Consider the following 21,458-nt stretch of genomic DNA (forward strand, 5'->3'; position numbering starts at 1 on the left):
ACTCTGCCTTGATGATCTTCCCACAGCTGTTGATGTTACCTAAAAAAGTTCAGTGAGCTCTGAGGCAGAATGTTGACCAAAAAAATCACAGTCCAGCGTTTGCAGGATATCTTGTGTGCACATGCTCTTACATTTATTCCCTCCCTTGCTCAGATGTTTTGTTCTCCAGGATGTTGGAGTTTTACAGCCCTTCTCAGCAAAGGGACGAGTAAGATGTTTCAAAGTCACTGTCTTGTGGCAAGGCAGGTCGGTTGCAGCTTAGATTAAACTGGCCTAAAATGGACACATTATATCCTTTAAATGTGTAAAGCTGCATTTCCCATCAAAACCACATTCATGCTATTGGCAGGTAAGTGGAGGTCAATAATTTGTCTTAGATACAAAAGTTGGAACAGCTTTCCAAATTCATTGAGATGTTTTTCTGTGTGCTGTCAAACTGGTAATGGATTAGGTGGTGTCTGGGTTCACAGGGTTTAAGATCAGGTGTCTGTGCTGGTTCAGGGTACTTGTTCCCATTAGTATAAATGAGGAAAACAAGGTGCACACCTCCGTTGACCTTGCTCAGAACTAAAGAGACTTTGTTCTTTTTTATTAAATCTCAGTAGGTAAATATGGACATTTGTTCCTCAAAGAACACTTGCATATAGTAGACTTCTCTGTGTTTATGGGATTTGGGAATGGATAAGGATGTAAGTGTTGACATGCAAGCAAGGATGCATGAGGTGATCTTTCTGGTATGCTGACATGGAATTGTGCATGTGTAGCATGTCAGTGTAAAAATGAGAAAGCTGAGAGAATGTTGATAGGCTACTTGGGGAGAACTTAGATAGCAAGTCTGAGGTATATACATACATCTTTAAGTGATGGAGTTGAGTTGACCAGAGCCTTGAGGTGAAACTGTCCCACATTTTCTTTTAAATGGCTACAACAGCAGCCTTCCAGCCTGTGAAATATGTATGCTATTAGAACACAAAATATTAACGTAGAGGAATAATACTTTGTATCGGAACAGAATCTGCTAGTTTAAATGTAAAAAAAAAAAAATAAAAAAAAAAAATTGAAAAATGAAGCTCCTTCTGCCCTCTTTGCATGCAAGCTTCATTCTTTCTAGTATGAGCTAACTCCCAGTGTCTTTCTACTTTGCACCAACTGCCTGCTGCGTCTCCTGAGGTCTGTCAAAGGCTCTTTTCCACCATGACTAGATTTTCATTTTACTGCAAGTCTCTTGCTTCTCTTAGAAGTCCACTAGAGTTATTGCAGGCTTCCTCCTTCCCATGTTTGTCCAGCAGCCTGAAGGTATCTCCCAGCTGACCATCCCAGTTATGCTTAGGAGAGGAGAACTGAAAGTGTGCTCTCCCTTGCTTCTACTTGCCCAGGGCAGTGGCAGCAGTTGTCCCATGGTAACCCAGTGTTTTTTGGTTTTATGTAGCCTATACATTACCTGTGTCCTCACTGCTTGGGGACAGAGGTATTGTGGAGAACCATTTGGACACTGATGGGAAAGCAGAAACTTTCATGTAAGAGGCATCTCGTATGACATGCACTGACTAACCTCCTCTCTCTTCTTGGTGTCCAAAGCTAGAATTACTTCTGGTAAACCTATGAGTCCTGTAAATGTCCTTCTGAGGGAACTGTCTCGCCCCTTGAAATGTGTTGTTATCAAGAAAAGACAGTAGGCATATGCTCTCTTTGGTCCCATCATTTACACAAGAGTAGTGCCAAGGTGAACTGTTCTGACTTGAGTCTTCAAGAATTTAACATAGTCCTCTTACAGTCCATGGCTGGGAGCATTTTGGGAACATCATAAATGTTTTGTGGGGTTTTTTGTTTATTTGGGTTTTCGTTGTCGTTTGAGAATTTATTTTTTCTGAATGAAACAGTGAACTCTCTTTACCTTTGACTAACTATCTGTCTGGGTCCTATTAAGGTGACTGATGCATTTTAAGTATATTGTGTTAGTGATTTCTGAATGCTGAATGCCTCAGGTAGATGCACAAACATCTTTTAGAGAGTTTCGTCTGCAGTGGCAGTCCTAGAAACTGAAGTCAACCATTTGATATTGCAGATTCCTGTAAGTGAAAATGCTTGCAGCTGGTATAGAAGGTACGTTGGAACCATGCTTGGAACTACTAACAAATTAGGCATTATGAAAATGATCCTCAACGTTTAAAAGATTGAAGGAACTATTTTCTTAAATGTCAATAATGTCTGGAAGGTCAGACTGGGATCAGTTCCAGTTGTGCAAGCCGTAGTTTTTGCAGTGTAACAGCATGCAAACATCTCTGAAATTGTAGTTCATCTGGCTGTTGCTATTCTGAGTTACAGTTTAATTATAATTATTTCATGATTCTAACTTTATAATTTGCTTTTCTGCTCTTTGAGGTAATACTGGAGATACTCCACTTTGAAGAGTTGTTTTCAAAATTTTTGTTTTCAGTAAGCTGTCTTTTAGTTTACAGTCATCTTATCAAGATGCAATGATAGTATGTTTGTTTTCCTTGTCTTATCTCTCTGTAAATGTTAAGGCAACTAACTGATTGCAGCAATGCAGAGTCAGGTACTCAGTTATGTTTTGAGTGAGACTTCCTTTCAAGAAGAAATTTCATCTAGGAAAAGCATGTACTGGGAAGCATGGAGGGAACCTTTGAAACTCCTCGTGAATGCATGCACAGCCGTGGACTGACCCACGGTGGTAGGAAATGGCAAGCAAAGTATTCACATTCTTGGCTTCAAAAACAGACTAACAGATACTTCCACATCTTGAAATACAGAACAATATATTTTTGTGTCATGGAGCTAATTTTCTCATCTCAGTAGATTGGTTTCTAATTTCTACAACAGTGTAATGCAGGGCAATGTAATCTAAAAGTAGTGGAGTAGTTAAGTTTTGGAACAGGTTTTGAGGGCAAGGGTTAGTATGTGAGTAAGGATCTCTTAAAGAAGGAAAGGATAAAACTATGTAGCTGTGATAGCTATAGTAGCATAGCTGCAGGACAATTCTCTCATTCTTCCCTTGTGGAAGGTGGTTGCTGTAGTTTTTCTGTTTCCATCAAGTAGTGAAGTGGTCACCTTCTTACTCGACTGTGTAGTCCCCCGTCCTATTTTTAACATTTTACTGTTTGGCTGTTGTTGAATGATGCTGAATTATTATTAATCTGCTTATTATTCTAGCTTAACTTAAACACTTGATTTATTAGAAGTAGGATTTTTTTTTTTTTTTTTGATCTGTTTTGAAAGCTGTTTTGAAACCACTTGGCATTTGAGAGTGTTGGATCAGTGATTTTTTTTCTGGAGAGTGAAGTGATACGAACAACACTGATTTGGGAGTTTAAAAATTGGTTATGGACTCTCCTAGAAGGTGATTTTGAAAACAGCAAGGTAGAGCAGGGAGAGATCCAGGCAGGAACAATGTGGTCGTTCTTATATTTATGCCTTTAAAAATAGGTTAGAGAAACAGTTGCCAGGAGTAATATTTCTCTCCCTGCACTAGGCACCTAGTAAATGATTTGAGATCTTCAGGCCCTGTCTAGCCCTATTTTTCTCACTATTTCTGTGTGCCTGAATCAGAAATGAAGTGCTTATTTTTCTCTTGTTTTTTTCAGGTGAGGTTTGGTGCCCTTGAATTGTTTTTTCCATAGTCATTAACTTGTTGTTCTGAGCTGGTGAATGGTAGCATGTAACTAAATTGAAATCGTTAAAAAATCCTGGTTTCTCCCGCTCTGTATGGGCTTGCTGCCTGTGAAGCTGCACCTTCTTTTTATTTTTTGGAGCAAAAAGAAATAAAATTCAGCAGAATAACTAGGTAGCTATGGTAAGACTCATGAAAGTGCTTGAGGCTGGTGTATTTGTTTGAACTGCTTTATACTAAGTGCGTGGGAGAGGAACAGGGTAATTCCTGCCCTGCAGCATTCACAATCTTAAAACCTCAATTTGTCTTCACCTTACTTTGGTATAAAGAGTGAAGGGCTTTGGGCAAGTGCTTTGTGCGTGGACAGGAAGGGCAGTAGGGCTATGGTTATTATTAAATTCTGTCTATCCACTGCCATACTGCCATGTCCTCTTCCCTCGACCAGGGAGACGTTGGAAGAGGAGTGGGAAGACCCTGAGCCAGGAATCTGGCTTTTGGGGCGGTAGCTGCAAACAGCAGCAGAAAGTCTTGGTGTGAGGTGTGACCATGAAGAAAACTGGGCAGAGCAGCTCAGAGATGGTGAGGAACGAGACTTTTCTGGTCTGCAGTGGCTTTTGAGGATAGAGGCTGATTGGGGGTGGGGAGTGGGTGCAGAGGAAACCCAATGATGCCTGGAGCCCACCTGCACCTCTCGGTCCTTTTCCGGGATGGAAAGGGCAAGGTGGGCAGTCAGACTGCGTAGTCTGAGCTCCTGCTGGCCTGACATTCACAGGAGCAAATGAAAAGCAGTTATTTCAGTTTGCGTCGTAACTGTTTTCCAAAAAGGCATTTCTAATGTTCCCTTTTACTGTACGTAACCCGAGTGACTCGGTGTTGCAGGGCTGAAGGGCAGAAGCCATTTGCCGGGATGGGACTTGCTGAACTAGCCGCGAGATGGCAGCACAGTTTGCTATCGTGAGAGAGCGCTCGACAAGGGTGTTGGAGATGGCAAATCCAGAGGGATTGTTAGTGCAGCCGGTTTCTGTCAGCATATCCTTGGGAAAAGAGGTGGATATTCTAAAAGTGAAGACAAATGACGGTGGAAAGGTCAGCCTTGGTCAGGTCTGTGACATAGGAATGAGTCATTAATATGATTAATGTAAACAGTTCCTAGGTTGTGGCGTTTGAAATTCTGGAATGATGTTTGTAAGGATGAAGACTTTAAGTTTGCTTGATTGCATTCATTTTTGTCCCCAGGGCTGTGGGATATCTGGGGACAATGCATTGTAACAGTGTTAGGTGGCATCTGCTCAGACGCTCTCTCAAAATTAAAGCATCAAGAACATGTGCAGCTTAATGGCATTTAATCTTGGTGCTGTTATTTAATCTCTTATTGAATATCAACAGAGGAATTTTACTTTATTAATGCCTGTTACCTCCTCCAAGCTCCATTTAACTTACCTCTACATTAAAAAGGAAACTACTGACAGCAAAATTACTTACACCTTTTAAAATGCAGCAGCTTTATCTTGAGGATGGCAAAGAGATACCATAAATAGAAATTTCTGCATTGTTATGTTATTTAGTATCTGTAAGCATATTGTTTTCAAGACCTTGAATCCTATTATATTCCCAGACTTATAATTTGGAAAGGAGAAACACAGGTCATGTCTACAGGTAGATACCATCTCCTTTACGCTTTTGGTAAAGACAACTACCTAACTTCATGTTAGCAAAGCTTCTGCCAAAAGAAAAAAAACCCCAAATGCCAACAATTAATGTATTTTCCAAATAAGTACATTAGCTATTTTTTTTTTTTTTCCAAAAGGGAAAATATCTCAGTATCTCTCATATTCTGAGCAGTGACTGCAGGGAATACAATACTATGCTGGTAGCTATGATGAGGCATGTACAGGTCAGTGTACAGTACGGTGACTATTCTGTGTCTTGGCTGATGGCTAAACCCAGTAATGCCACATCAAAGTCCCTCACTTTCACAGCTTATAATTCTATCTGGGAAGAAATATTTACGTACACTGATTAAAACATATGCAGTGAGCTCAGTTATTCTGTTTGTACACAGTCAAATCAGACCTGTTCAGGACATGCTGGCTTTAATGCATGGATGCTGATGAGTTGTCTGCGGGCCCATTTGGTGTGCGAGCACTCTGTAGCACTTTGTGTCAGATATATTGGATCCACACAGGGCGCAGCTTAAATTTAATGCTTATGTGAAATGATGGGTTTGCTGCAAATGAGTGCTCTGCAGCCATTATATCTGCAATTCTGAACATCAAGAAATTTTGAATCAAGGTACTAAATGCTTAAATTGCACACCAAAACTTAGCACTACTTGGGTACAGTAGAAGTGCATTGAGTCAGTGTGGAGACTGCTCGGCTCACTGGTGTCGTGGTCACCCCAGCTCCCAGCTCATCCTGCCTTGCAGAGCAGCCCCATACATGCTGTTCCCTGGGGTGTCCCTGCTGCACCCCAGCCCTTCACTGCCCACAGCACGTAGGACTAACGCAATCCCGCTGCCAGCTTCCTTGACACCATGGCCCTTTCTGAGAATGCGGGAAGGTATGTTGTTTGTGCTTCCCAAGGATGCTATTCCTCTTTTGGCCTTCTGCTTATCTCTACTTGCAGCCATCCCTTTCAACCAGCTCAGATCTTTTGCTCCTCCTGAGCTCGGAGATATGCAAGTAGCTCAAGCTTCAGCTCTGTAGAGTGAAGGGTATGCTCCAGGCTCTGAGGAGCTTCAGTTGAAGGATCTTTCTGTGCTCGTATCCATCCCACCGTTGTCCCTATAGGGCTGTTGGAGTTACAGCATATACCTCACAACCAGATGATTTTAACAGACATCTGACAGTGTAGGAAGGTGTTTATAAATTGCATCAATGTTAGAATAGATTATTATTTCCCTACTGCAGTCTATGTCTTGCTTGAAGGTGAGTGAAATTCTACCAGTATCAGGCATGAAGTTTCAGTCCTTGCTGTTCACTTGATATTTGCAGACCTTTGTGTTCTAGATGAAAAGAGTAGGGTTCAGTAGTTTCTGATAGATAAATGATGCCCTGCAATTTTTAACTAAAAAGATGTTCTATTCCATTAAATTCTTCAATTTTGTCTCAAGAGAAAAGAGAATTATCTCTTCAAGGGAATAAGCCCTTCTTTTAGGGCTTTCATTGTGTTTCTGATATCAGTGATGGCCAGTTAGAGTCGTTAGGGAGAAGCTGTTCGTCCAACATTCAGACTATTTTTATCTGCAGGGGAAATGAATTAACAGGATGCTCCACATGCCAAATTCACTGTCACAGTTTCTTCGCCAGCTGATCCACTGGGCTGATCCACTGTCCTTAAGGAACGCTCAGCTTTTGATGAGCCCTGGGAGGCCCCGTGGTACCGACTTTCCTCCCGCGCGCTGACAGTGTGAGCCATGGTGCAGTGTGTGGCAGCGCCTGTTTTTGGAAGGGATCTTGCGTGGAGCTCCATGCAGACAAATCCATCCATGGCGTTGCAGGAACCGTTTTTACATACTTATCAGTGCGGTTCGCTCCTACATCTTTGCATCAAAATGGACTTTTAAGTAGATCTAATATCTACTATACCATGTGTGCTCGTGACAGGACCTCTGACCACTGTAGCAGTTTGTGTCAAAGGACCTTGGGACACCCTGAGACTGACCTTCTTAGTGAGATCAGGCACCCCTTTTTTTCCCCTTCTCAAGCCTGTAGAGCCCACTACGAGGTGATACTTCAGATATATGCCAAATTCTATGTTGACAGAAGCAAGCCAGTTAATATGTATTGCAATTAGTCTTAGGGCAAAAGGCCAGGTTGTATTAACACAGACACCTCCTATGTAGGGACTTCTATCTCCATTGAGTTGTGCTGGAAAATAGCCACATTAGATCCACTTAGCTTTGTGCGACTTTTATGGCTTTTAAATGGTGTTCCAGTGCTAGAAATCTGTACAGGAGATCATATGTTATAAACACAGTGCTATCCTATGATAGAAGGGTCAAAGAAGATGATAATTTTGGCAGAGTAGTCCTGTAGTCTTTCTTCAGAACGATGCCAAGCAGCTATTACCTGTGAGATATAATACTTCCTGCAAAGACTGGTAGGGGATGTATACTTGGATAGAGATGTCAAGAACCAGTTAATGCTTTTTAAATACTGCCTCTGCTGTCATGATAAGGTAACGTTTTTAGTTTGGCTTAGATTTACCCCTTTCCTTGATTTTATGCTTAGTATTCACTTCCATCTTCATATAGGTCTAATTTAGATTTATGAGGCCGGAAAGGGCCATTATGATCAGGTAATCTGATCTGAATAGCAGAGGCCATAGACTTTTGCCTAAGCTTGTGCCTACATTAGACCTGTCCCCCCTGGCTGACTTCCAACAGGTTACTGAGAAAGATCTCCAGTCGTGATTTTAATATTAACCTTCCCTTGCTTGTTCTCCCCCCCTGCCCCCCCGCCTTTGTTATATCCTCTGTTACCTGTCTCCTGGTCCTTTTGGCAATTTCTATCATGCTTCATGCAGATGGAGCCCCTTTAATCTTTAGTTAATTGCTTTCCTGTTCTTCTAATAAAGCCTGAAGACTTCTTTTTCAGAAAGGAAAAAGGATTTTGTGTTAATTAGCCTCTGTGCATATGGTTAGAGAAAAAATATTCATGGTTTTGTGTGGTGGGACAGTAGGAGTCCTGAATCTAATCTGTGCTGTATGTCAAGGATTCATGAAGCTGTTATATACCATAATTTATTTCAACTTTTATTTTCCATAGCAGGTGCTATGCTTTCATTATAACCTGAGAAATGAGAATTGGTCTCTTAATATAGTGACCCAGCTTTAGAAGAAACTGTTTTTTGATTTCTGATCAAATTATCTGTTTCTCTTGATACCTATTGTGTCTGCCTGCTGAAATAATAAACAACTAAAATGTTTTAAATTATACATAGTAAGTGTGCGTCTACACTTTCCCACATGGTAGCTACATATGGAGTCTGAAATGCTGTCTCTAGAATATATTTAAAGTTTACTGAGCAGCGGTGGTGAGGGGTTGGTGTGGGAGCACCTTGCCCACCTGTTTGAAGTCCCCATTTTATGTTTTGATGACAGGCCTCCTAAAGCTGGTCCTAAATTCCCTGTCTAGCCAAGGGAAAGGGTAGGTGGCTTTAATGCTTCCAGACAGAAATCATCTTTGACCTAAGTTTGGGCATTTAAATCATCCACAAAGTACGGTCAGACCTCTTTCTAGACAGGCAACACAGCTGTGAGTTGTTGGGAGATCATTTTACCAAGTGAAAATAGACGGTTAAGTTAATTGGAGAACAAGACTACTTTGTATGGTGCATAAGAGTGGTCACTGAATTTCATATTCTTTGTATGTTAGGCAAGTAAGAGGTTTGTGTTTTCCTTGCAATAATTGTTCAGAGTCTTGGAAAGAACCATTTTTTTGATGTCATCTTTTCCCATAAGTGGAGGCTAGTAGGTATTGCACAAGCAGACTGGGTTTCTGTAGTGTGCAAAAGTTGCTTGTAAATGCTAGATCCTTGTTTTGTCATTTAATTTACATAACCACCATATGGCAACAGTCCATCTACCACATACTGGCTGTAACTAATTTTAACATTATTATTCATCTTTCTTCCAGTAACAGAAGGAAAGAACTTCTGCTGTTTGAAATTGTATACGTTACCCAATGTGTAGTAAAATGATGTTTCTCCCTTAGATATAATGCAGTCTCATCATTGCAGAGCCGAAAACTGGAAAACAGAACACATAGAACTGGAAAAGTGGTCTAATTCCTGAATTATTTCTGTGTCTTTAGTGACATTTTGTTTTTATCAAGGTTTAAGGTTTCTCTGCTTATCCATTGGGAATGCGCTAGTGATGGTCTGTTGAGCAAAGTGGTGCAACTCGGGAATAGTTGTCTGAATAGGTGGTTAATAATGGAGAAAAATGATTGAAAGCATGAGAGATGTTGAGCTGAATATTCACTCTGTCTGTTGGAAAGAGCAGAAGAAAAGCTGGCCAAGATCTAGATTAGCTGACTGATCTATAAGATGTAGTTTCTAAGCCAAATCATTAAGCCTTGAAAGCTAGCTATTAATCATCCATAAAGGCTTTTGTATCCTCTGTAGAGGATTATTTAGAGAAGGCAGAAATAGCCCTGGTGTCTGCACAGGAAATCACAGAGTAGAGGCAGCCGCTCTGGACCAAGTAAAACCTATCTGCTACTCTGGGGAGGGCCGAGAAAATAAACCACAGCAAGGCACAGGTATCTCATCAGTGAAAGAGACTGGCTAGTCATGATGCTAGCCAGTTGCTTTTAAAGGTTGCAGGATGTGAACTTTTATCTCTTTTTTTTTTTTTTTTTTTTTTTTTGGTAATATACAGGCAAGCTGAGAATGATAGGGCTGCAGGGGACATTTGGAGTTTTATCTTTACTTCAAGGCAGGATCAGTGGTCTTTCTTGAGGAAGATTTTTCTGATCTCTTTAGGCAATCCATTCCCGCGTTTCCTTATTCTTGCCAACAGAAGAAATTCCCTTGTCTTGAAGTGGAAAGCTTGCTGTTGAAATTTAAGCCTGTTACTTTTTCCCCTCTCCTGGATGGACTTGGGGAGCTAACTGTTCAATCCGTCCCTGCAGCAGTGTTTTATGTGCTTGAGGGCTGTTAGTATGTCATGTCTTAGTCTTATGTTGTTTGGATTCAAAAACTCACTGCTCCATCTTTCCTCCAGGGTCATGTTTCCTAGGACTGTTCTTGCAGCTCTCCTCTGCATTCCTTCCAGTTGGCTCACATGAGTTTTTACTTATTTACGTATTTATTTTTGTGTTGTGAGAACAAGGCAGTATCACAGCCGTGCCCTGTAGTGCAGGGCAGAAGGGGTTTGCCAGACGTTATGCATGCTATATCCCAGCCCTCTGGTGCATGCAGAATGCTGTTGGTACTTAAAGAAACCTGCCATAGCTTCATGTTGACTTATATTTGCCTCCTGTTTGGTATAGTTCAAGGTCCTTTTCTAAGAACTGATTCCTAATCAGCTATTTCCTGTTCTGTATTTGTGTGGTTCATTTGCTTTTATAATATCTTCAATTTGTCCCTGTTGGAGTGAACTCTGGTTTTTTTTTCCCAGACCTTATTTCCATTTTTGTCAAGATTATTTTGTCCTTTGCAATACTTTCATTTCCTTCTAGGTTCTTGCCATCTGCAAATTTAATATGCATTCTCTGAATCATGGAGTAAATACTGAAATGTATTGCAGCCAGGACAGACCCCTGGAGAACCCCATGTGACACATCCTTCTGTTCTGATGCTTACTCATATATGGCAATGCTCTGGGACAGATGCAAACCTAAATTCCCAATTTGAGAATTTTCTGGCCACAGGATTGTAATTTTTTACTTTCTCCTGGCTTTATATATCTACCTTAATTAATTCTATCTGCTTAATTTTGGGAAATATATATAGTCGTGATATCTAGAAGGATGCGGAAGTTGAAACAGTATTAGTCACAGATAGAATCATTACTTTCAAACATAGATCTCAGCCTCTATTCCTCCCCTCTGAGGAAAGGAAAACTTGCTGTTGCATACTGTTCAGGTCTGTTTGCAATGGACAAGTTGGCTGACACACTGGAAGAAAAGGAAGAAAGACTGAGGTGTTGTACTCCCCCCCCCCCCCCCAATGTCTTTCTTGAGATACACTTTGTCTCAGTTGGCAGCAGGTCCTGCAAACTTAAGTGAAGATAAGCTTTGTGGTGAAAGAAACATTTGTGAGGGTGGTTTTTTTTTTTGTTTATTCTTTTAAAAAAGAAAACTTAAAATTGAGGCTGTACCAACAGAATCAATGTTTACCTTACAACATTGCCCCATGCTAACTTTGTTTTTCATGGGGAGATCAGAGGGCATTAGAAACTACTTTCTAAAAAACACGTCTCATTTCCAGGTGCTGGGGATTAACGAGGAGCTGAGTATTTATGCCATCTTTTTTTTTTTTTTAATTTTTTTTTTTTAAGAATAAAATTTGCAAGAAAGACTACTCATTTTGGTGCATGATGTGTATTTTATACCATTTCCAATTGCTCTGGAACATTTGTCTCCAACCTTTGTCACCTGTCTCAGGTGATCTCACATCACCTCATCAGAGCATTAGCTGCCTCCTCACTCTTGAACTCACTTAGTATCACAAGAAGTTAATTGACTCAGTTTAGGATAACTGAGGTACCTGGATGATGGGAAGGAACAACCTTCTTGTGTAGTTCTGTTGCTCTGTTTTTCTGCTTTTGCTGCCAGTGATCTCACGATTCCCAGCTTTCCTTTATCCTTTGTTTCACTTTTCGCTGTTCTCCTTGGATACTTTCCTTTGCTTTCCCTCTTAATTTTCTTTTGTTTGTTCTCATTTGCACCTGTCCTCCCTGCAGGAGGACATTTGGTGTGTGGGGAGGTGAGGAGGCCTGTTATCATTCAAAATATCTCCTATTTTTCCACTCCTTTCCTTCTTTCACACTTACTGCTCCACTTCTGGCAGCAGTGAAGCCTCCCAGTGTGAAAGCCTGCATCCTTGCTCCCGTGGTGGGGACAGCACTGCGGGCAGTCCTCTTTCTGTCCCTGTAGTGTGTGATGGGACTCTGCACTAGACAAAGTTTTTTATATTATATTCTTCTATTAAATAATATTTTTATATTCTTATATTCTCTCAAAAAACTAAAGGTGGTGTGGTTTTTTTTTTTTTAGCTTCAAACAAGGCAAACTTTATTTGAGTAAAAACTAGAAAATTAAGTTTTCAAATTGAGAGAACTTTGAGCTCTTAAGACAGACAAAACCAGAAGTAAAACAAAACAACAAAACTTGCTTTTTCAGGTGAGTCCTTGCTTTATCCAACTCAATGACCTGCTGAGTTATAGCAAACTCTGTCCAGTCTCTTCCCTGGGAAGTTCTTGTTGTTTTCTCTGAGGACTGGCTGGCCCCTTGCTGCTCCTCAGCATCTTCTCTTTCCATGCAATGACTCCATTGCCTCATCCGGTGCCTTAAGCATCCTTTAAGCACAATAAACAACTCCCCAAAGAAGACTGAGGTTCTTCCCTCTTAAGTTCTGGCTGACACTGTATTTTCAAAAGAAAATAACAGCAACTTCGAAGCAGCAAATAAAACAGAATCTATCCAACAGTATTTGAGAAAGAGGGATTGTCTTGAGCATTGGCAGGTGTATGGGGAAAGAGTACGCGAACAGGACGCGTATGGTTACAGTAGTATTTTGCTAGAAGCAAACTCCTAATGAAACAAGATAAATGAAACCCAGGATTCTGAATGTCATGGCTCATCTGGAATTTTGGAAGAGGAGTTTAATAGTTAAAGCAGAGTTTAATTTTACTTAAATGTCCCCAGTGACTATGGTATTATTATTTATTTATGCCAGTGCCCACAATTTGCTGAACACTTTCCAAGCATTCAGGAAAAGGCAGTCTCTGGTCTGAGAACCTGCAGTTTAAGGATAGAGAGAGGTGAATAGATGCAGCTTGAATTTCTAATAGATCAAGAAGGTGATTGCTTACCCGATACTAATGAAAACATCTGCTTATGATTGATCTATTGTGTACGAAGATTTTTTTGGCCTAAATTAAGAAAGATTTCTTATACTCTAGCACGACTTCACAATTTCATCTGTATTTATAATATTCTCCATATTAATAGGTCTGTTTTTCCGAAACAAGGGTTATACAAAGATTACAATGTGCAAAAATGTGTATCAATCTGAAGCTGTAAAGCAAAGGCATTATTGCTATGGATTTAAGAGAAATAATTTATCAGGTATATGAGATTTAAAAGAAGCTAAGGTTGCAGTGACATTTGCAGAAAGACTGGCAGAGAAGAAGCTGAATCAGAGCGAGGTGCTGGTGATCTGCATGGGAAGGGGTCTTTCTCACGCTGTCTAATGTTCAATGTGTTGGAGGGCAGTGTGTGTTGTTTCTCTTTTCCTTTTAGTTCTCTGTACTTCTGTTTTTAGCTCTTTCTCTGCTCCCTGAGAGATATTGCTGAGTTGTGGACTGGAATAATTTTGTCCTTTGGGTCCTGTTCAGACAAATCCCCCTATAATTTGATTTATTACCATTTAAAAAGTCTACTTATTTTTCTTTTTAGCTGTTGCATAGAAAATTTGGGGAAATTAAAAGTGCTTTGCCCATAGGGCTTTACCTGTAGATGTATGGCTGCACTTGTTCCAGAGTATCTCCTTCTGTGAAGCTCATCTCTTGTCTTCACACTGCAGACGCTGGCCCCTTTCCACCCAGCGGACCCTTTGGCAAGTAATGCTCATTTTTGCAAATGTATATTGGTTATGGAAAGCATCTGCCTGACTTGAGCAGTGCCCGATTGCTGCTTTGTTTCTTTGCCCATATTCACAGGCTTAAACCCAGGAGCTGTGATGACCTCCTGCACTGTACAAGCAGCAGGTCGTCCCCTCAGAAATTCAGTAGCGAGTCCTAAGTTTGTAACTGAGCTACAAGGATACCTTTTATGAAAGTATGTCATCTGAAAAGCTGCAAGAAAAAGATCTATTTATGTTAATCCCAATTGAGTTGTTCCAAAGGGTAATAAAAGTTCACTTAATTTTAATTAGAATTCCTTTGGCTTGTGGTTCTCATGTTAGGTCTCGTTATGCTTCTGTTGGTCCAGTAAGCTAAGGAAACAGCCAAACCCCCATTTTCAAATTGCATTTTGAAGAATTCCAACTTCAGATCCTTCTTGCAGCTTGTTTATAACATTTTTTGGCTTCCTGTATTCTTAAAATATTGACATTGGACTCAGGTTCTAATATTTGAATTACAATCTCAGCTGACAGAAAATTTAGGATTTCAGAGATTCCCTCTCCCCAATCAGAACAAAAAGAGAAGATCTTAACAATTTCTACAACTGTAGGCTCAATCTTACAGCTAACATGGAACATTTGAAAGTCAAACTGTAATTAATATTTTATTTTTTTTTAATTTTTGGTATAATACCATGTCACCTAAGATATAAAAGGCATATTAAATTTAAAAAGTATGTTTAAAAATACAAGTGTCATGAAAATCAAAACCTTTCCCCACTTTTTTAAAGGGTTTTATTTAAATTCCACCTCCCTGTGAGCATGTTGAATTTTCTGGTGAAAAATATCAGAAAAAAAAGTTAAAAAATCCCAATTAGCTCTTCTCAATTGGGCAGTATACAATAGTCCTACTTCTAGCAGATTCATTTGTATTTACACATCTGAAGATCATACTTGCCCTCATAACCACGCAGTTATGTTACAAGCTTATTTTTCATTTGTTATTTCCCTTAAATTAGAGTTCTTCTCAAAGTAATTGAATTACAGGATACTGCTTTTCCCTATCTGGATATTTGACCTACATTCTTTGTTTGAATGAAACTAGCACTTCTAGCACCACAGTCCTTGCGTTGAGCTGACCCATTCTTATAATTTAGCATGCTGCCAGAGTTTGTACTTTAGCTGCAGCGATTCTTTTGTATTCGGTTCAAGAATAAAGGTATTTTGTACTGTTGAGCCAAGAACAGAAACTCTGTGCAACACCATTGAAAATACTTCTGTTTAGAAATATATAAATCCAATCTCCATTTGAAATCCATTCTATATTCAAGCATCTGCAACCGGATGATGAACTAGATAATCTTATGAAGTTTTTTAATCTTATTTTTCTTATAAATCTACACTTTACTTTTTGTACAAAACTTGGTTTTAAACAGAAAGTCCTGCAGCATGATGTAAAATACCTTGTCAAAACCTGTTATGTCAGTATAATTACCTTTATCACCTAAAGTTCTAATCTCCTCCAGTAATGGTATTTGTGAGACAAAATCTGTTCTCCGTAATTCTTACTGAATAGCATTCATTATGCTACCATATCCTTACTCATGGCAAATGGCATCCCTATCAGCCTTCCATCATTTTGTGTGCGATCAATACCAGCCTATCCCTTTAGGTCATCCTTTTTAACCTTCTTAATATCTAATTAGCTTTTTGCCATTCTTTCTTCTTTCCACATTATACCAATATTTCTTAAAAATCAATATCAGTCTTCTCCCAAACTTTCTTGTTTCTTGAAGAAGCTCAAGGACAAAGCTCTTCTAGTTCCTAGGGCATGCTGAGGCTGTATGAACTATTCACACAGGTCCCACTACCATATGCTGAGAAGCCATTTGAGAAGCTGTTGTATTACAGGTGAAACATTATACTCGATGGACTGTAGTTTGGAGAAATGGGTCAGACCATAACCCCAGTAACTTCTTAAAGTGATCTTGGCAAGACCTTATACACATCAATGTCAGCACTTGATTGGCCGATGGAAGGGTAAAGCAGCATGAGAAAGGAGGATGTTGTAGGTCCCTGAGCCTGGCCCCAAGTCAGGAGACAAGGGATATCCTGTGTCCTAGCCCACTTCTGCCATGCTCTTTCCACAGGACTTTACATACCTTTCTTTCAGGTAAAAAACTTTATGCTTTAATGGTTGGGCTTGATGATCTTAAAGGTCTTTTCCAACCAAAACAGTTCTATGATTCAATATCTGAAAAAGAAAAGATAGCATCTATGCTTGCCTGGTAGCTGTCAGATGCCTCAGCTGAAAATATTACTTAAGAATTGTACATCTGCCTCTTCAGTTTGGTCAGCCTTGTGAGCTGCAGCCCGGGACTCCCCTATCCGCTCTGGTAGGAAAAGAGGGAAATCATGCCGTCACAAACTGTGTGAGCATGTTTAGAGAACCTGACTGATGACTGTCCTTCACGATAAAGGCAGGTGGGCAGTAGGGGAGAGGAGTTTGCTTTACTTGGAATTGTAATAACTTTTTTGATGCTTTGCAGCCCTGGATTTGATTGTATGGTTTGACCCACTGCAGCAAGGACCTTTGCTGTGGTAAGTTAAGCTATCTGCAAGTTGAGATTGGTAAGAAGATGACATTAAAAAGACATCAGCTGGCTGATGGACTTCTTGGACTCAACTGAGTAGTCTCAAAGTAGATGGGTTAATATGTAAAAGCCACTCAGCTGTAGTACCAGGTCTGCCATGGCAGAAATGCACAATGATTTTCAAGTTTTCTTAGTGTTTTTATGAACCATACACATACTGGCTTCTTAATCTCCTCTGGCCTGAGGAGCAGGAACTCATAGCTTCTTAATACTCCAAAAAAGAAATTTTGTTAAGTAAAGCAAATTAATTTTATCTGGATCCATAAATATGTGAATTGGATCATAGCATCTTATCAATGCTTATAAATATCTAAAGGGTGGGTGTGAAGAGGAAGGGGCCAGACTCTTTTCAGTGGTGCCCAGTGACAGGACAAGGGGTGATGGGCACCAAGTGGAACACAGGAAGTTCCATCTGAATATGAGGAAAAACGTCTTCACTCTGAGGGTGACCGAGCACTGGGACAGGCTGCCCAGAGAGGTTGTGGAGTCTCCTTCTCTGGAGATACTCAAAACCCACCTGGACTCAATCCTGTGCAACCTGCTCTAGGTGATCCTGCTTTAGCAGGGGGCTTGGACTAGATGATCTGCAGAGGTGCCTTCCAACCCCTACTGTTCTGTCATTCTGTGATTCTGTGATTTGTTGCACATGGCAAAAGTATGATTGACCACATAAAGGTTGAATGCTCTGCTATGAACTTCTGAATGTGCATAAAATGTTAGCTTCACAGTGCCCAGAATTTAACATCCATGAAGATTTAACATCTTCAAACATCCAGTATTCTTGAAGGACATGAGATTAAATGATTATTTTAGTAAACTGATCCCCTTGAAGACAGCAGAAAAGAAGCCTTAGACTGGTTGGCCAAGTTCCTATTGATTTCAAACTGGCATGGTGATACTGTCTCCTTCCTCCTGCTCGCATAATGCACCACTAAAAATATGTCTCGCTTTCTGTTTTATAATTGAGTTTGACTTTGCTGTGAGTCTTGTCTAGCAAATGTGTCCAAGATCATCCTTTGTGTCTAGAAAAAAAGGAAAAATCAAATTTTCTGTATATACAATTAGATACAATTTAATGTTAGACTTCAATACCACTGGTATTTATCTGTGAAAGAAATGTGAGATCCTTATGATACTGTTTTTGGCAGGATACGTTGAAGGGAATAGTATGCAAAGCTATCGCAGTCACACAATGTTTAAACTGGTTGTATTATACTCTATCCCTCATCTGTCCATTTTGTATCAGCTCTGGAACCATGTGTATCATCCAGTTTGGGCGTATGTTCGCTGTGACTACACTTGCCGTGGTTTGCCAAGCTAAACAGAAATTGGCAAAAGCCTTCTCCATCATCTGTCCAAAACAAGCAGCCTGCTGGGGTAAGCACTCAGTCCTGATGTTTTGTAGATGTTTTTTTTTCTTACAAATCTCATCGGCTGGGCTTTCACTCTAGAAGTAGCTATTTTTCTCAGAAAGACTCATGGATATATTTCTCTGTCTGTATAGCTGTAAAATATTGTGTGGTCTGACTGACCTCAAAAAGAGTGGAAATTGCAGGCAGCCGCATCTCACTTTCTTGTATTCTCACTTCCCACAGGCTTCACAATGTGCAGCTGCAGAACTGGGTCTGTGCTTTGGCACAGGCTATTTTCCATAACATTTTATTAGCATGATAAAATATATAAGAGAAATAATGTTTTCAGCTGGTTTTCACCTGTGACTAGTTGGTTAGTATTTACTGCTGCTGGCAGTACCTTCTCGGTGTACTAAAGGCCAGAAGCAAGGTACAAGATTTCCATGCCTAACGTGGGATTTGGCCATTGCATAGGCTTATTTCTGTTACTAAAACTTAGACATCTATTTCCATTTATGAGGCGACAGGGTATCTGATGGCCTCCTGCTGCCACTCCAGAAAAGTGGAGGTCTCCCACGTGGCCTGCATCATATCTGCCAGCTGCACCTCGCTAGGATGTGACAAACATTACTAAACACTTTTTATGGTTAGACAGCTGGACTTGGTGCCCAGCGGCTGCTTAACCCTGAAGGCTTTTAAATGCCTTTGGAGGTTGTCTTCAACTCAGCCTGCCACGCTGCCTGCCTGCCCGAACCTCAGTGGATCCCAAAACTGGGCAGAAAAGCATGCAAAATGCTTTGAAGCAATTGCCCTACACATTGCCAAAAGTGTGTCCCTCCCAAGTGGTAATTATGAGTAAGATGTTTCTAATGAACCTCTCATACCTAATGGTCTTGTGACTGGACCCCTCACCCAGGAGGCAGAGACATGGGTGGGATGCCCTCCTCAGCCTGAGGGACTTGAGGCTCACGGTCTCTCTCTCGTGGCAAAGCACTGCAGCTGTGGGGCTGCATGAGGCCTCCTGGTGAAACCCAGGAGGGAGTAAGGCTCATCAGCCTCACGAGGATTTGGCTGTGGAAGGAGTTTTGGAAGGAGCTCAGGTATCTGGCTCTGGATTTCATTCTGTGAGTCGGCCTAAAATTTAGGTGTGTCAGCCTTTAAATCCTTTACTGGATCCTTTACTTATCCAAAAGAAATAAGGAAATATATATGAACAGTTCTTCTATATTTCTAATGATGTCATACATGTCTTCTTTGCAATTGTTCACCCTGTAATGTTGATGGGTAAATGTCAGTGCTGACAGGTCTTTTCATTTTGGCCATAAGTCTTGTGAAAAATGTGGCCATTTGTAAAGACCTGGAAGGTGGATTAGTACCAGGATGTACTAAGTTTCCATAAAAAAATTAAAAAACCCTAATTTTTTCTTTAGTTGTTATGAAAACCTCGAGAATTTGTCTTCAGTGCAAAGTTGAGACCCAGAAGACAAATGTGACTCCAAGTGTAACAAATGACCAACATTCCTAATTTCAGCTAATATAACTCTGAGCTCTGTCATGATTTTTTGATTGAATTGTAGTTGCAGAACTGAACCTGGATGAGTTATAGAAAAGTCTACCGAACACTGGAAGTGGTAAATGGATGGTCTGAGTATCAGAAGGATGAGGCTGGAAATCAAGAAATCTCTCAGGCCATTCCAGAATGGATCAATTGTTCATTCACCTGGCATTACAGATCACTTAATCCTAGATAAGCCACTGTCTGGAAAACTTTTAAATGAGGCTTTATTGCAAGCTTAACAGGCACGTTAACTGTTTCAATTCTGAGGGAGTATTCCAGGGTGATTTTACAAGAAGTCAGAGTCCACAGACAAATTTTCCTATTTTCCCCACACTATTTCACATCATTTTGATTTCATGCTTCTTTCTACTGAAGAAGAATTGTGGTATATGGAGCATACACAGGTATTGTGATACTGAATACAATGCATCAGGTTGTAGTAGTGTTGTTAGTACCAAGTATGTCATCAATAGCTGCTGAGGACTGCACAATTTTTTAATTCTAAACAATTGGTAAAACCCTCTAGTCTTTATGCAAGCAAGTAGTACCAGCAGATTAAAACATGCTCCTTCAGCAAAGCCATTTCTCAAAGCAAGGGTGTTAATGGATGCAAATGTAATAACCCAGGGCTTATTTTAAGTTTTTAATGTCACATGTGCTCTAAATACTCATTGAAAGCAGTGTTATTTTGAAGAGGTGGTTGTTAAGAAAAAATCCTTAAGGAAACATCAAATGTATGAGGGGAAAAAACTCTGAATGTCTCTATTAGCTGTTAATTTAGTCCCAAAATTAAAATTGACTCCACTGAGGAAAAGCTTTAAAAATTATCCAAATTAACCCAATTAGCTTCTCTAGAGATTTTAAATTTAATTGTAAAAGTGTATTTTTAAGTGGCAAATACCAGATTAAATTACTTTTTATTTTAGCAAATGTTTATATGTTTTAATCTTGACTTCCTTTCATTCACTTAAAGTCTTTTCATAGTTGATGTGACAACTTTAAATATCGAGGCTCAGAAGCATTTCAGAATCCCGATGAGGTGTGTGTGCTTGAGTCAAACAGTCCTCTGCAAGTTTGTTACGAGTGTTAAGCACTAAAATCCTGCTTATACATTAGCTAATTCATGGGATGTATCTGTATTGCACTGAGAAACCTGGACCCACGTGGACCCCCTTCTGGAAATCTGCACCTGCAGACAAAAAGCAGAAGATTTCTAGAAAATGTGGATGTGTTGAACTCCAGTACCAGCTTGCTTCAATTTCAGGTTCCTCTATGGCAGGTGTTGTACAAAGAGAGAGATTTTCATGGTCCCTGTGGGACTGCAGCAAGAAAAACTCCTGTGCTGATTCAGGGTAAAACCTTGTTCCCAATTAAGTTGTGTGCTTGTATTTCCTCTCCCCAGGGAACATGAAGCTGCAGAGCTCCTCTATTTGAGCTGTGTGACTACGAGCACATCTGTGCTGACATTGGGCTACATTAGGTGGACAGGCTGCATTTAGGTGGAAATGGTCAGGTACGGCGCTCGTGCTGACACAGGCGCTTCTGGCTGTGCAAACAGAGCAGAGACACAGCCTGCCCGTGCAGAGGCAGCCCTGATGCCTGCCGTGACCCTCTTGTGGGACTGTGCTCCCTGCACCGGGAGGAAGAGCGTGCTCCATGCGTGGGCCTGGATGATGGTGGAAAGCTGTGAGGATGTCCTCCCCTCTCCCTTCCCAAAGCCCCCGGATGAGAGGCAGCCCTTTCACAATAAGTGGTGGAGGAACCATGGCTCAGAGCAGGAGGATCTGAGCTGTCTGCATAGATGTGGAGGGGGACATTGTGGGCAGCTGGGGAAAGGCAAACCCCCCTAGACCCTCCCACAAGGAAATCTGTGTCTGAAACGGGAGCAAAAACCTTTGATTTAGTTGTCGGGTTTTTGGTCAGCAATGGCTTGGGTCCTAGTCGTGGCTGTAGATGTCTAAATCTAATG

The sequence above is a fragment of the Balearica regulorum genome, chromosome 1 (genome assembly GCF_011004875.1).
Source record: "Balearica regulorum gibbericeps isolate bBalReg1 chromosome 1, bBalReg1.pri, whole genome shotgun sequence".
Taxonomy (NCBI): Eukaryota; Metazoa; Chordata; class Aves; order Gruiformes; family Gruidae; genus Balearica; species Balearica regulorum.